Here is a 14,012-nt window from a genome sequence, read left to right as displayed (position 1 = left end):
GATAATTGAGGACAGAGTTTTAGGGAATAAAAACATGTAAGTGCAAAGGCGTGTAAGTAAGTACGTGGAAGAGAAGCCAAGAAAACCTGGAAGAAGGTATGAAAATCATCTTTTAAATGTTTAAAGAGCAAATGAAAGATAGGAGAGTCAGAGACAGACAGCCTCATCTTAAGGACCCTTGCTTTTCTTCTGTGATGGATCATGAGGGTCTATGGGCAGAATCAGATCATCAGTTAGTGGTTATCTGGCTTTTTTCCTTCAATTTTTATTGATTTTTTGTGAGTTTCACATCATGAAACCTAGTCCTGCTCATCTTCCAGTCCCCTCACATCTGTCTTTTGTTCTTGTAATCCTCCCATAATAATAATAAAAAAGATCACACACAAACAAAACAAACAAATGAGTCATTGGTCTCCACCGAGGTCTTTGGCTCCTGTGACACCATCAATATTAGATCATCACTGGGACTTCTCCTGGTTATCTTCTTGTTGCCCCGTGTCATGGAGATCCCAAAGCTGGATCTACAGCATCAGCCCTTTCACTGTTCTTAAATGTTTGCAGATGATACAGAATTTGGGTTGGACCTGGGTAGTAGCAGAGCTGATCAGGTCACAGTCTCTCCCCTATCTGTATCACCAGTCCAAGCTCTCCAGCACTGCTCTGGCTTTACCACCCATTGTCGTCATTGGCAGGAGGCAGGATCAGCTCTCTCGTTTTCCTATTCTCATGCTCACCTGCACCCACACCTTCAGAGCCTAGTTAACTGTGCTGCCCTGTTAAGTGGGGGGTGCTGTAGCCTGTGAGAGGTTGGACTGGCTCTCCTCTCACTCATGGGACTAGCTCAGTTTAAACCCTTCTTAAATATCCCCATAGACACACTCAGAAACGTGTTTGTATAATGCTTCTAAGTCCTTCGTAGTTCACAGTGGAGATTATTCATCACACTTGTCTTCCTCTTGTGTTGAACTGTAAACTGTTTATAACTGCACTCAAAGTGACTATGGACAAAAGCTGACAGCCCATTTCAATTTCCTGAGTGCCTTTTACTAACATTATAATGAATCTGACTTGATATCTGCTTTCTGCTTATATTGTGTGCATAGACCCTAATTTTTCACTTTTTAAAAAACAATGAATGGGCTCTTGTCTTGTTTCTCATAGACCCAAGCTTTTCATGGGATGTTAATGATTCTCTGTGTTTATTCTCTTAGGGTTTGGGTCTCTTTGTACAGGTTTCAGACGGTTGTGAACTTGTCTCCAAGCATCTGAAGTTATCTTTGGAGTGTTCACCGTTTTGTGTAACTAGAACCAAACTATCCATGAATTTATGTCTAGCCTTGAGAATATACTAGTAGCCTTTGACTTTTCAGAACCTACTTTAATAAGGGTTCTTAAATGATTCAATCTCCCTTCCAGCCCACCACCACCCACCAGAGGTAGTGGAAAAGAAAAGTTAATAGAAAATCTAGGGTTGTAGACCTGTTTAGAAATAGCTTGGGGGCTATTCAAATCTTCATTATGAGTGGTCCAGCGTACTCAGCAATCACCACCCATGAATCAGCAGCATAGTCCAGTTTATTTGGCAATCATCTCTCACAAATCAGCAATGGCAGTTTGATCCTGAACTAACTGTGAGGCTCCGCCAATCTGCCCAAGTCCTCAGAAGTGGTCATAGCAATATTATGAGAAGTTCTTTGGTGAGTTAGTCTTTATGAAGTCACAGCAAGCTAAGATCAGCAAGACGATGTAAGGCAATCCAGTACAAAACTGTTGTCAATGAAGACTAGCGAGGGAGAGGAAGGCAAACCAATGTATGAGCCTTCTCCTACTGTCTGGGGTCATAGTTATATTCTTTCTAAACATCAGACATCCTCTTACATGTCTACTTCAGCAAAACAACTTCACCTGTGTCTCCTTCAGCAAAACATCTTTTCATGTGTCTCCTTCAGCAAAACTCTCACATGTGTCTGCTACAGTAAAACACTTCATTCACATTTGTGCTTCAGCAAAAACATTCTTTCATGTATTTACTTCAGCAAAACATCCCTTTTACTTTTGTCTGCTTCAACAAAACATCCTTTCTCTCGTTTGTCCCAGCAAAACATCACATGACATAACTTTCCAAAGAAACCAGAAATTTCCACTTCATATACTATTTGTCTAGAGCTACCTTCTGTCTGTCCATAGCTGCATGTTTGACTATTCATGATGTTGTATCTGGATCAGCTATGTGTAGATTTAGGCTGACAGTGGATATCTGGCTCTTACAAGTTCTAGGATTAGACTTTATAATGGGTACACAAAATTTATATAATTTATGTCTTAAGTTCCCTATGACTGAACCCTTATTTTTCTTTGTGATATATCCCATTACTTTTTCTATAGACTATCCAAGAATCGAACCATGTTGCTGCCAGATTGAATTAATCATCACAAACTGAGGATGCACCCCTGATGTCTGCTTGTAGCAAATCTCAAATGTGTTAATAATAGTTGCTTATAAGCTTAGCCTAAAGCTGCAGTGGTACCTTTAAATTGTTCATAAGTGAACTCATTTTTGTCCCTTGCAAGATCTGGATTGCCAGTGAGTAGATGACAATATTTGATGACCTCAGTTTTAAAAAGAAAATTTGCACATAGAAGCTTTTTTCCCCTGTAAGATCAACAGGGTGGTGAATAGATAGAAACAAGGCCTAGAGACTTAGGAGCTATTCAGTCACTATCAGACCAGTTTCGAGTTAGACATTTAACTACATTGCAGTAAATAGCATTGTAAATAAACAATGCTATTTATCTTTAGCATTGTAAATAAACAATTTCCCCACAAAAGCAGAATGTATCCAAACTGATTTCTAGAATTGTTCAATTTACTTTAAACATATAATTTAAGGTTTTATTTTTTGGTACCTCTTAAAATGCTAAATTTTCTTTGAACAATCTATTCAAAATGCTGCATTTCATTTCAGAGCTCTGTTTACACAGAGTACCATAAGTTGATGTCCTCTATGCTCTAGTGGCCTACATAGTCCATATAAAACGTGTATTTTCATTGAATTGTCATTCTCACAATTGTGTGCTTCAGAAGGAGAGTGTTTGCAAGGCCCTGTGTTCCATCCCCTGCTCTGATAGCAACGTGGAACAGAGCAAAGCAAGCCATATGCCTATGCGTATATATGGATATATGCATGTATGAAAATCATGACTTAAATGCTGCCAATTCTTTTTCATTTCTTACCTTGTTATCACTTAATCCACAGAGATCTCTCCCTTATCTAAAGCTTGGTTTCATGTTCTTTTTAGATGTAGCAGAAAGAAACGTATAAAGCAACAGCCCGCAGCAGCCTGGTCACATCTTTATTGACAAATATAATCTACACAAGTCAGTTTTGTCTCTGCATTTTTTAAAGATAAGAACAGTTCTATAGCCTGGCTGTAGCCCAGGCTGGCCTCAAACTCATGCCAGTTCTGCTTCAGGCACCCAAATGCTGGGATTGGTGTGAGCTATCCTAACTATATGCATTCTTTGACATTTTGGCTCTAAACATTTTGGCTCATTCTAGCTTGAAAAGTTTTTATTCTCCTGGACCTGCTTCACCACTTTGGCTTTTTTTTTTTAATTATCAAAATAAAATATGAAAAATACTATATGACCCAATATCAAGTGACTAAAATTTACAAAGTGTTGGAAGCATTTAAAAAGTTATTTGCTCAAATTCATCTTTATTTATTTACAACCTTCTTGAAATTTCAAATATTTTCTTCTGCTGAAGATATGGATTTATCTGAAAATATCTGATTATTTTTGTCATTTTTTACTTAAAGTGTTTTACTATATTACAACAGGAATTAAATGAAACTCTTCTTTTATTTTTTTCTGTGTGCTAGATTCAATAGACTCTATATGCATCTTGATTTTTATCAAGGAAACTTTTATGAGTATACAAAAGACTTCAAGTAAGCCAACATTTCTTCTAATTGCATTTAATAGTAATTTATTCTTTAGCTTTTTGTAGTCACAAAACTCACCAGTTTTTAATGACAAATTAATATCTCACAAATACTTTTTATTCTGCTTTTATCTCTAAAATATCAGAATATCTCTGTTGTCCCAGATTAGTCCAATCTGATTTTGACTATTCATGGCTAGAGTATCTTTTAATAAAGTTTAACTCATTGGTAATTAATGTATACACATATGTGATATGACCAGAGGCCAGAAGAGGGCGCCAAGTACCCTTCTCTATCAGTGTTTGTCTATTCCTTTGATGTAGGTTTTCTCTCCGAATGCGAAACTCATGTTTTTCTTGGCTAGAGCTGGAAGCTGACAAGCCCAGGTGATCCCATCTTCTTACCCTGTTTGGACCAGGGCTTGGTACATGGTTGATGGAGTCCTGAGAAAGCAAAGCCCACCAAGCAAACCAAGGTGGTGTCAGTAAAATAAGAGGATCCAGCAGAAAATGGTATCATGAAAGCAAAAAAGAAAGCTAATTACACTAAATGCTGCTATGATATCAAGAAATTGAAGTGACTATTGACTGTGGCAGCATGGACACTATCCGTCTACATGCCTGACATTTTGACATGCTTGTAGGTACGAAATGTAACATAACCAAAAAAGTACTTCTGATTTCTCTTTCATCAAACTATACTGCACTCATAACTACCAAATAAGTAGACATATAAAGTTTATCATCTTTGATATTGGTTAGGCATTATCCTGTATTCCTTTCCTCCTCAACTTTTATATATGGTCTACTAGCAAGTCCTATTATCTTTCACCTCAAAATATCCCCAGTTTCTGTCAAGTTCATGGCATCTACTTAGTCTATGTCACCATCATCCAAGATATACCATGGCAAAGTCTCCTTACTCTTTCTTTTTCATTTTAAAATCTATTGTATACAACATCAGCCTGAAGTTTTAAAATGTAAATCAGAGCAGTGGTTCTTTTTTTTTTTTTTTTTTAAACATACTGCGATTTTCTCCTCTATACTAGATGAAGGCGGATTCCATTTTCCTTTTGTCTTTGAGATTTGATGTCCATACCTTGATTTCATTTTGTACCTCTCTTTCTCACTACAGTGTACACATTGACATTTCAGCTCAGAATTATGCAGTGTCTTTTCTAGTTTTTTCTTCTTTCTTCAGGACCTTCTGCTCTTTCTTTTTTATTCCTTTTTCTCCACATAGATGACTTTGCTTTGAGGTCTACTTTTTGTTCAAATGATGTCTCCTACACTATTTCCTCCGTAGACAGTTTGACACAGTTATTTTCTTTATAGTACTTTATTTTCATCTAAAATTAATTTAGCATCATCTCACTAAAATCTGTGTTAGCTCTGTGGGAGCAGGGATATTTGTCTGCTAAACACTGTAAACACAGAATCTAGATTAGGTCCTAATAGATACCTGTCAATATTTATTGCCTGAACAAACAAATAAATGTTTTAATCTTTGTAGTATAATCTTGCTTAATTTGTCCTTATAGCAACTGTTCATATTTTATCTATGTGCTTAGCGTATCATTCAAATCAGTGTACTTATTGAATATATTACATTGAATTATGGTTGTTATTTTTATGGGACTGTCTCAAATGTTAGTGAGGTTTTGGTTTTATTTTAATTTTTAAAAACACAGTGGGCATACAAACCTCTGTGTGTGTGTCTGTGTGTGTGTGTGTGTGTGTGTGTGTGTGTGTGTGTGTGAATGCACATGTTGTGGGCCATGACATACATGTGGAAGTCAGAGGACAACCTTGAGTGCCCATCCATGCCATCTACTGTAAGACAGGGTCTCTTACCATTCACTACTGTGTAGGCCAGGTTAGCTGTTTTTAACTATGGATTCTTCTTTTAAAGAGTGTTCATTTAAGGAGCTGTTCTACGTGAAATATTCTTTGAACCACTTAAAAATATGGACATAAATCCATGGTTTTACATTCAAATTAGCATTAGCTTCTATTGCATTCTCCCTCTCTCCTGCTCTCTCCTTTTGTCTCTAGAATTCTTGGGTTTCCTTCCTTCCTTCCTCCCTCCCTCCCTCCCTCCCTCCCTCCCTCCCTCCCTCCCTCCCTCCCTCCCTCCCTTCCTTCCTTCCTTCCTTCCTTCCTTCCTTCCTTCCTTTTGATTCTCTATATGTTGCTTGAAACTTATGGTATATCTGATGGTCTTTAGGAGACTGCTAGGATTCTGTCTTTACAATGGCCAGATTTCTACTTGTTCATTATTAGGTTACTAAAATTTATCTGTTGGTTATGTAATTCAAAATATATGAAGACTTTATAGGCTGTAATAAAATAGTGGGAAAGTCTAGCAGAAATAGTCTTAACAGTGATAAATGTTAAAGTGTGAGTTAGGAATGACAGGTAGAAAATGTCAAGCTTAGTATCTCTGCCTTTATTACCTTTGTATATGAAATATATTGTATATATGTGTATATGTATGGTAATATACTACATATGTGGTAATATATAAAATGCAATATACTATCCAAAAACATCTATGCAGGTTTTTCATGTGATTTATAAGGCATGAATTACCTAGTATTCTTTTCTTTCATTCTTTTAAAAATTTAATTAATTGAATTATTTTACTTATTTGTGTGTGTATGCCTGTGTGCTCATGTGTCTATATGCTGGTGTAGGCTAGAAGAAGGTGCTGTAGTTAAAGCTGAAATTACAGGAGGCTGTGAGTGTCCCATTGTGGGTTCTGGGACATGAACTCTGATCTTGTGCAGAAGCAGTAAGCACACTTAACTACCAATGTGTCTTTCTAGCCCCTTCTTTTTCCATCCTACATAGAAAAACCTTATATGGAATGTTGTGTTCATATTGTTGCCATTTTGCAGGAGAGTTGTATGGGATTGGAACAAAACATGAGAGCAAACCTCAAGAATTGCAGAACATATACAGAAACAGAATTCAAGATGGATATCCCCAGACTCCTGATCCTTATGAAGAAACAAGCCTGCTTCTCACATAGTTGAATGTACCATTGCTCATAGTTTAAGAGGGAAGCTAGTTATCTTACATTGTTAAGCAATTAGGAGTAGGGACCACATTAACTGACAATGTAGAGAGACTAAGCCTCCATCAGAATTGCAGTTTTGACAGTGTGAAAAACAGCCTGTTTACAAGGCAAATAAGCTGGGAAGACTGAAGTTTATTAGGATGAGCTCTTGAATAGAGTATCCAGTGGCTCTCCTTGTGGAGAGAAGATGACTGCAGAGCTAATGATCGGTACACAGAATCTCTAATGCATTATTTGTGTTCCATATTTATATCTATTGTCTAGATAAAGAGGTAGGTGATGATAATAATGGAAGAAAAAGGCATCCTGCTTGGGCACCAGGTATATCTAAGTGGAATAGTTCTCACCTAACATGTGCAAGGCTCTGGGTTGGACAAATCCACAAATCCAACTCTTTGTTTTTAAAGGTTCATAATAGGTTTCACTTGATGCCATCCTGTGTTCTTGCATCCTGTTGGTGAGGAAGAAAGCTCTGATACTTTATTTATATACATCCTTCTTACCTGTAACACAATCTACAGTTTCTTGTGGACACATTAACTTCTCTGCATCTCTATCAAGAATTTCAAATCCAAATTTATCTTCCATGACCATAATCATCTTCACTTGGTCCAAATTGTTCAAATGCATGTCCTTCCTAGAAGGAAAATTTACTGAAGGCTTTTCTGGGTCAATCTTGTCATCGAGTTTCAAGACATACAGCACTTGGTCCTCGATTCCCTCCAACTTTAAAGGGAGTGCATCAATATACTGCAAGAACAAATGTGTAATCCTTCCAGGTACCCACAGGAGCACCAAGGCCAGCTGCAGAATCCCAGGCCTCCTCTGGTTTTCCCCCAGGGTCAGCATAGTGCTGAACATCAGGGCCAAGGTCAGTGTGGGAAGCTGGGGCAGAGGTGAAAAGACTGTAAGTTAGACACTGGTGGAAAGGATACAACCATCATGGCTACTCTGACCTAGGATGCGTGGTCATATCATTTTATTCTTTTTGTTTTGAGATCCATTAGTACTCAAGCTTAGAATAAATTGCACCAAGCTTATTTCTATGGGGTTATGTTGGTAATTTAATTTTTTTCCAACTCTTATTAAAAACCTCTTGCAAGGGGGTTGGAGAAATGGCTCAGTGGTTAAGAGCACTGACTGCTCTTCCAGAGGTCCTGAGTTCAATTCCTAACAACCACATGGTGGCTCACAACCATCTGTAATGGGATCCAATGCCCTCTTCTGGTGTGTCCGAGGACAGCTACAGTGTATGCGTATACATAAAATAAATAAATAAATAACTTAAAAAAATCCTCTTGTGACAAAGGCTTTGGAGTTTGGATTCCATGAAGTTTGCCTTTTGGCTCGCCCTTCCTTCCTTCCTTCCTTCCTTCCTTCCTTCCTTCCTTCCTTCCTTCCTTCCTTCCTTCCTTTCTTTCCTTCTTTCTCTCCCTTTCTTTTTTTTTCTTTTTTGTTTGTTTTGTTTTCCTTCCCATTGACTTCTGGCAAGCTACTTAAGTCTCTGAGTCCATTTCCTTATCCTTAAAATCAGGATAATAATGCATTCTTAAGGGATAATTAAAAATTAAGTAAGTTAATTATGCTAATGATAGGGCATCTTGGCTAACATTGTAGTTATATTAAGGCATAACTATTAAATAATTATCAGAGTTTAGTTGTTTTTCTAATATTGGCTGCCTTCTTTGGATGAACTTTTGTACCTTTATGTCTTAGCAGTAAAGAAGGGTTCTGAGAATATAAATGTCATTTTATTTCTCCTCTTAGAGGATATTTTCTTGGAGACATTGTAAAGATGAGGGTCCCATAGAGTTGGTCCTTTCTGATCCCTTTTCTAAGTTTCAGCTGTCAAGATAACCTTCAAATATTGCCAATTTTTTTCCTCCATATTTTCAGGTCTTATAAATGAGAAACTCAGTAGAAAAACAGGACTTTAAAAAATATATATCTTTTAAGTATAGTAAAATTATTTGGATATGTCTCCATATTATAAATTTTATGTTGAGTATTTTTTGGGGAAGATATGAGATTTAAATTTCAACTTTTTTTCATTAATAAATTGAACAACTTCAATTAAATGAAAGATTTTTTAATAAAAAATGCCAGTATATTGAAACTGATACAAAGATAAATCAGATTTTTTTCTGTATCTACTGAAGATGCATGTTGAATTTCAAATTCTGAAAAGAATCAAACTAGACTATAAGTGGTTTTAGTGATATATTTTATCAACCATATATTGAAAAAATAGTATTGATTTTGAAACTATCTTTAAAAATAGAGGTATGTGGTGATGCATACCTTTAACTCTGCATGTGGGGGCAGAGGCATGCAGATCTCTCAGACCAGCCTGGTTTACAAAGCAAGTTATAGGACAGAAAGCACTACAGAGAGAGAGACCCTGTTACACTGTTAGTAGCATTATATATGGGTCCTATAACCCACATGTGGGATTTATAAATGCACAGCCTTGGTTTTCTTAACTTCCCAATATCATATTTAAATATTCTCCCATTTTATCATCTTTTTTGAGTATGGCATTTAACAATCATATTATTTTTTAATAATTTCTTTTTTATTAATAAGTTTCTCTGACAATTTAATGTATATAATGCATAGTGATTGTTATCACCCCTCCATCCCCTCTTAACACTTTCCTATACCTGTCTAGATTCTAGATTCTCTTCCTTGTAAATCTTTCTTAAGTTCTTGGGTTATTTGTTTTGTTTTTTATTCTGTGAACTTGGCCAGGGTGACTGTATGGCAGTAGTTTTGGAGCTATCCATTGGAGCCTGGTAGAGTCACCTGAGGATGTACAAATGAAGAAAAACACTTCCTTTGTCCCAGAATCTATCAGTAGCAGATAGTTTAGGAGTAAGTGTATGACCAAGTGAGCTCTTTTTCATTTATGATTGATTGTTTACAGGGATGGTCATGCATAAGTCTATAGTAAGTATCTACAAGTGTGAGTTCATGATCATAATGACTGTGGTGTCTAGATGGCCCTTTATAGCCCTTCCCTTCTGCCTTAACTTCTTCCTGTCATCTCTTCTGCTGATCCTTTGAGGAGGGGTGGTTCCTCTTTAAGGCTGGGCCCTCAATGACTTATCCCCAGCACAGCAGGGATACATATGTCTTTGCATTTACTACTGTTCATTTAGAGAGTGACTTCTCTAGTTAAGGATGAGAGTAGCATTTGTCTATGAGTATAAACACAGATATTTAGAATACAGTTTGAAGCTATGACAATTACAGTTATCCTTTGTGCCTATGAGCTCCCAGGCATGAGTTGACTGGGCCTCTGTGCCAGATGTAGATTTCATCTGTGAAGTGGGCTTTGAGTCTAAGCAGGGAGTGGTTTATTTGCTCATCAACAGTCATGCTACTATTGCAGCAGTGGGCACATTCTATGACAGTTCATAGGGTTCACAGCTGGGTGAAACTATTGATGTGTTTTCTTCCACTGCTGCCTGGATTGCCTCTATTGGCTTGATTTCTCTGTATCTTGCAACTGAAACGTGATATCTTCAGCAATAAGGTCTTACCCACTAGTTAACTACTGACTCTTACAGAGGTATCAGCAGTGGAGATTTGGTTTAGAAACCCACTGCTTCTATGAACAGCATTACTTTCAATCCTCCCTCTATAGTTTTAAATTGGGTTATACTATAGTAAGTTTTTATATGACCGTTTTATATACTTTATTTTGTTTAACTCTGCTCCTACCCCCTCCTTCTTTAAGTCCTTCTGCCATCATTCTTTTCCCTCTTTAACTGATATTCTGTTTTCTCTTTCCTTCAGTCACATTCCTTTCAATGTATTCTTACTAGTTTTCTGATTTCTACAGGTACTCTAGGTTAAACAAATAGCACTGGAGAGTACATGGTAGGATCTGCATATGAGAGAGAGCATGCTGTATTCCTCATTCTGGGCCTCTGGGCTATTTCACTCTGTCTGATCTGATCTGTCCATCTGTCTATCATCTGTGATCACCAGTTCTATCCATTTTCTTGAAAATTTCATTTTTCCTTAGAGTTAAATAAAATTCCATTGTGTATGTATACCACATTTTCCTTCTTTCTTTTCTCTCTCTCTCTCTCTCTCTCTCTCTCTCTCTCTCTCTCTCTCTCTCTCTCTCTCTCTCTCTCTCTCTCCAAAATCCAGTCACCAGTTGATGAACATTTAGGCTGCTTCCATTTCCTGATGTCCTTATTGGATTTCTGTTGTTGTGATAAATACCATAGCTGAAAGCAAAACGGGGAGGTAAGGGTTTATTTATGCTTACAGTTTACTACATCTTGAAGAAAATCAGGGCAGGAACTCAAGACAGGAACTAGGGACAGAAACTGAAGCAAAAATCATAGAAGAGTATTGCTTACGAGCTTGCTTCCATTGCTTGCTCAGTTTGCTTTTTTATATAACCTACTGAGGGGTGGCACCGCCCATAGTGGGCTGGGACTACTCATATCAATCATTAATAATAAAAAAAAATGCCTGAAAGATTTGCAGCAGACAATCTAGTAGAGCCATTTTGTCTATTGAGATTTCTCTTCCCAGTTGACTATAACTTGTGCCAATTTGACAGAAACCCTTGCAAACATACCTGTTATGTGATAGGACAGCAATGACCATAGATGTTCAGATATTTCTGTAATATAATACAGAGTCCTTTGGGTATATGCCCAGGAGAAGCTTCAGATTGGTTTCCAGAGTAACTTCACTAGTTTATACTTACAAGAGGTGGTTCTTGTTTATCATATCTACACTAGAACATTTTTGCTTGTATTCTTGATGACAGGGTCATTCTGACTGGGATGAGTTAATAATCTTTTTTATTTTTTTCCGGAGACAGGGTTTCTCTGTGTAGTCCTGGCTGTCCTGGAACTCACTCTGTAGACCAGGCTGTCCTCGAACTCAGAAATCCACCTGCCTCTGCCTCCCAAGTGCTGGGATTAAAGGCGTGCACCACCACTGCCTGGCTTTTGTTTTTTTGTTTTTTGGGTTTTTTTGTTTTTTTGAGTTAAAAATCTTAAAGTCGTTTTAATTTTCAGTTCTCTGATAAAGATGTTGATTACTTTTAAAAAAGTGTTTCTTAGCCATTTTTATTTCTTAAGTCTGTTTAATTCAGTAGACCATTTCAAAATTGGGTCATTTGTTTACTTGATGTTTAGTTTTATTTATGTATTCTTTTCACAAATATGTGCCTGGCAGATGAATAACTGCCAAAGATTTTCTCCTGTTCTGTAGGTTACCTCTTTAGTCGATTGATAGTGTTCTTTAATGTAAAAAGTTTTTATGTTTTTTGAGGACCTGTGTGTTGACTTTTGGTTTTTATTCTCTGCACTGCTGGAGTCCTATTCAGAAACAAAGCTGGCTGGTGATAGTAGTGGCACACGCCTTTAATCCCAACACTTGGGAGGCAGAGGCAGGCAGATCTCTGTGAGTTCGTGGCCAGCCTGGTTTACAGGGTGAGTTTCAGGACAGTCAGTGCTACACAGAGAGACTCTGTCTTGAAAAACCAAGGGGAAAAATGAAAAGAAGAAAAGTAAAACAAAGAAAGAAAGCCTATGCCAGCTCTGTGTCTCATGCTTCCTCTAGCAGTTTCAGAGTATTGGCTATTATGTTGAAGGCCTTGATCTATTTGTAGCTTAGTTAAATGTAAGGAAAGATTCATGAATTTTCATGTCATCCTTGGGAAGAAGCCATGCTAGTGTTCTCTGTGTGGTTCTAAATTTCTTCTGTGTGCTTCAGAAGCAAACATTAAAATTCTACCCTCATTAAATTTATTCTATAATACTGAAGTGAAATTTTCTCCCCCCATATTGATTTCTTCTTCCCTTTCCCTTCTCTTTCCTCCTTTCTTTTCCCCTTCTTTCTTCATCTTTCCTTCTATTCCCTTTCTCCTCCCCTCCCCCTTTCCCTCTTCTTGTCTCCTTTTCTTCTATCCTCTATCTCCTTAACTTCCTTTTTGTTAGCCTTTTCACACTAAACCCCTTTCTTTGGGACAGTGAACCATGCCCAGAAACTCGGTAAGGTCAAATGGGTCTGAGAGCCCAGCACCCCAGGTACCCACCTGAGATGGTAGGTGCCTCCCTGCTCCATACTAGATTCTTGTCCTGGAACACTGTCACACTTCCCACATAGGAAACGTGGTGACCTATGGTCCTGTAACCCCAAAGAGATTTCTCCATGCTAATGAGGTATCTAGAGGGCCTGAGGGTTTAGCCAATAAGTAACCTTTCTCAGACATTCCATCATGCAAAAGGTATTTAATCTCTGATCCATCCTGAGAAGGTGGTATGCACCCATTTTCTACAGTGAACAATCAATAAACAGTTTGAAACCAAGGACTGCCTCTTCCATCAAAAACCACTGTGGGTAACATGGAGAAGTCCTTTGACTACTGAGCCACGCCATCTAAACCTCCTGCAGAAGGCCCCTCTGCACTCCCAGACATATCCCCAGCCCCAAATTCATCATCCTCAGCCTCGAGGGCCCCCAATTCTGTTCCCAACTCCTTGTGACCCAGTGTCCTTGCCTGGATGTCCAGGAGTTTGAGAACCACTGGTCCTGGCCTCATTGTGGGCCCATGGACCCTCAACACTTCGTTCCTGACTCCTCTGTATATTTTTGCAGCCTACTACATCCTAGGCTACATTTTCCCTACCCCTCAAGTGGTGTCTTGGCACTTTCCTAAAGTGCAGCACCCAACAGTGTTGGTGCAGGGTAAATGCAGTCCATCACTCCCTGAGTTTCACCTCCCCAGTGGTGTTTCTCACACCCTAGTGGCTGGGTGAAACACAGTCCCACACCTTTCCCCTACCATTCATCAAAATACATTTTCTGTGTCTATGTATTCTCCTAAGCCTTGGACTGATGTTTGGACTCTCTTAGTAATGACACTAACTTCAAGCTCTTTTGACTGACTTCTGAGGGTTAGTAGTGATGAGGGGAACTTCAGTATATTTAAGTCATTTTAGGAG

General features: G+C 38.1%; 1 non-coding gene across 1 annotated transcript; it reads right to left on the bottom strand.

Annotated features, from left to right (window-relative positions):
* Positions 1 to 12,683: 12,683 nt before the first annotated feature.
* LOC117707933 (U6 spliceosomal RNA) lies at positions 12,684 to 12,786 on the bottom strand. The gene has a single exon (XR_004606678.1). It is a non-coding gene; the product is annotated as a U6 spliceosomal RNA (small nuclear RNA).
* Between the last annotated feature and the right edge of the window lie 1,226 nt (positions 12,787 to 14,012).

The sequence above is a fragment of the Arvicanthis niloticus genome, chromosome 4 (assembly GCF_011762505.2).
Source record: "Arvicanthis niloticus isolate mArvNil1 chromosome 4, mArvNil1.pat.X, whole genome shotgun sequence".
Taxonomy (NCBI): domain Eukaryota; kingdom Metazoa; phylum Chordata; class Mammalia; order Rodentia; family Muridae; genus Arvicanthis; species Arvicanthis niloticus.
The sequence above is the reverse complement of the archived record's forward strand: the minus strand, read 5'-3'. Positions and strand labels throughout refer to the sequence as shown.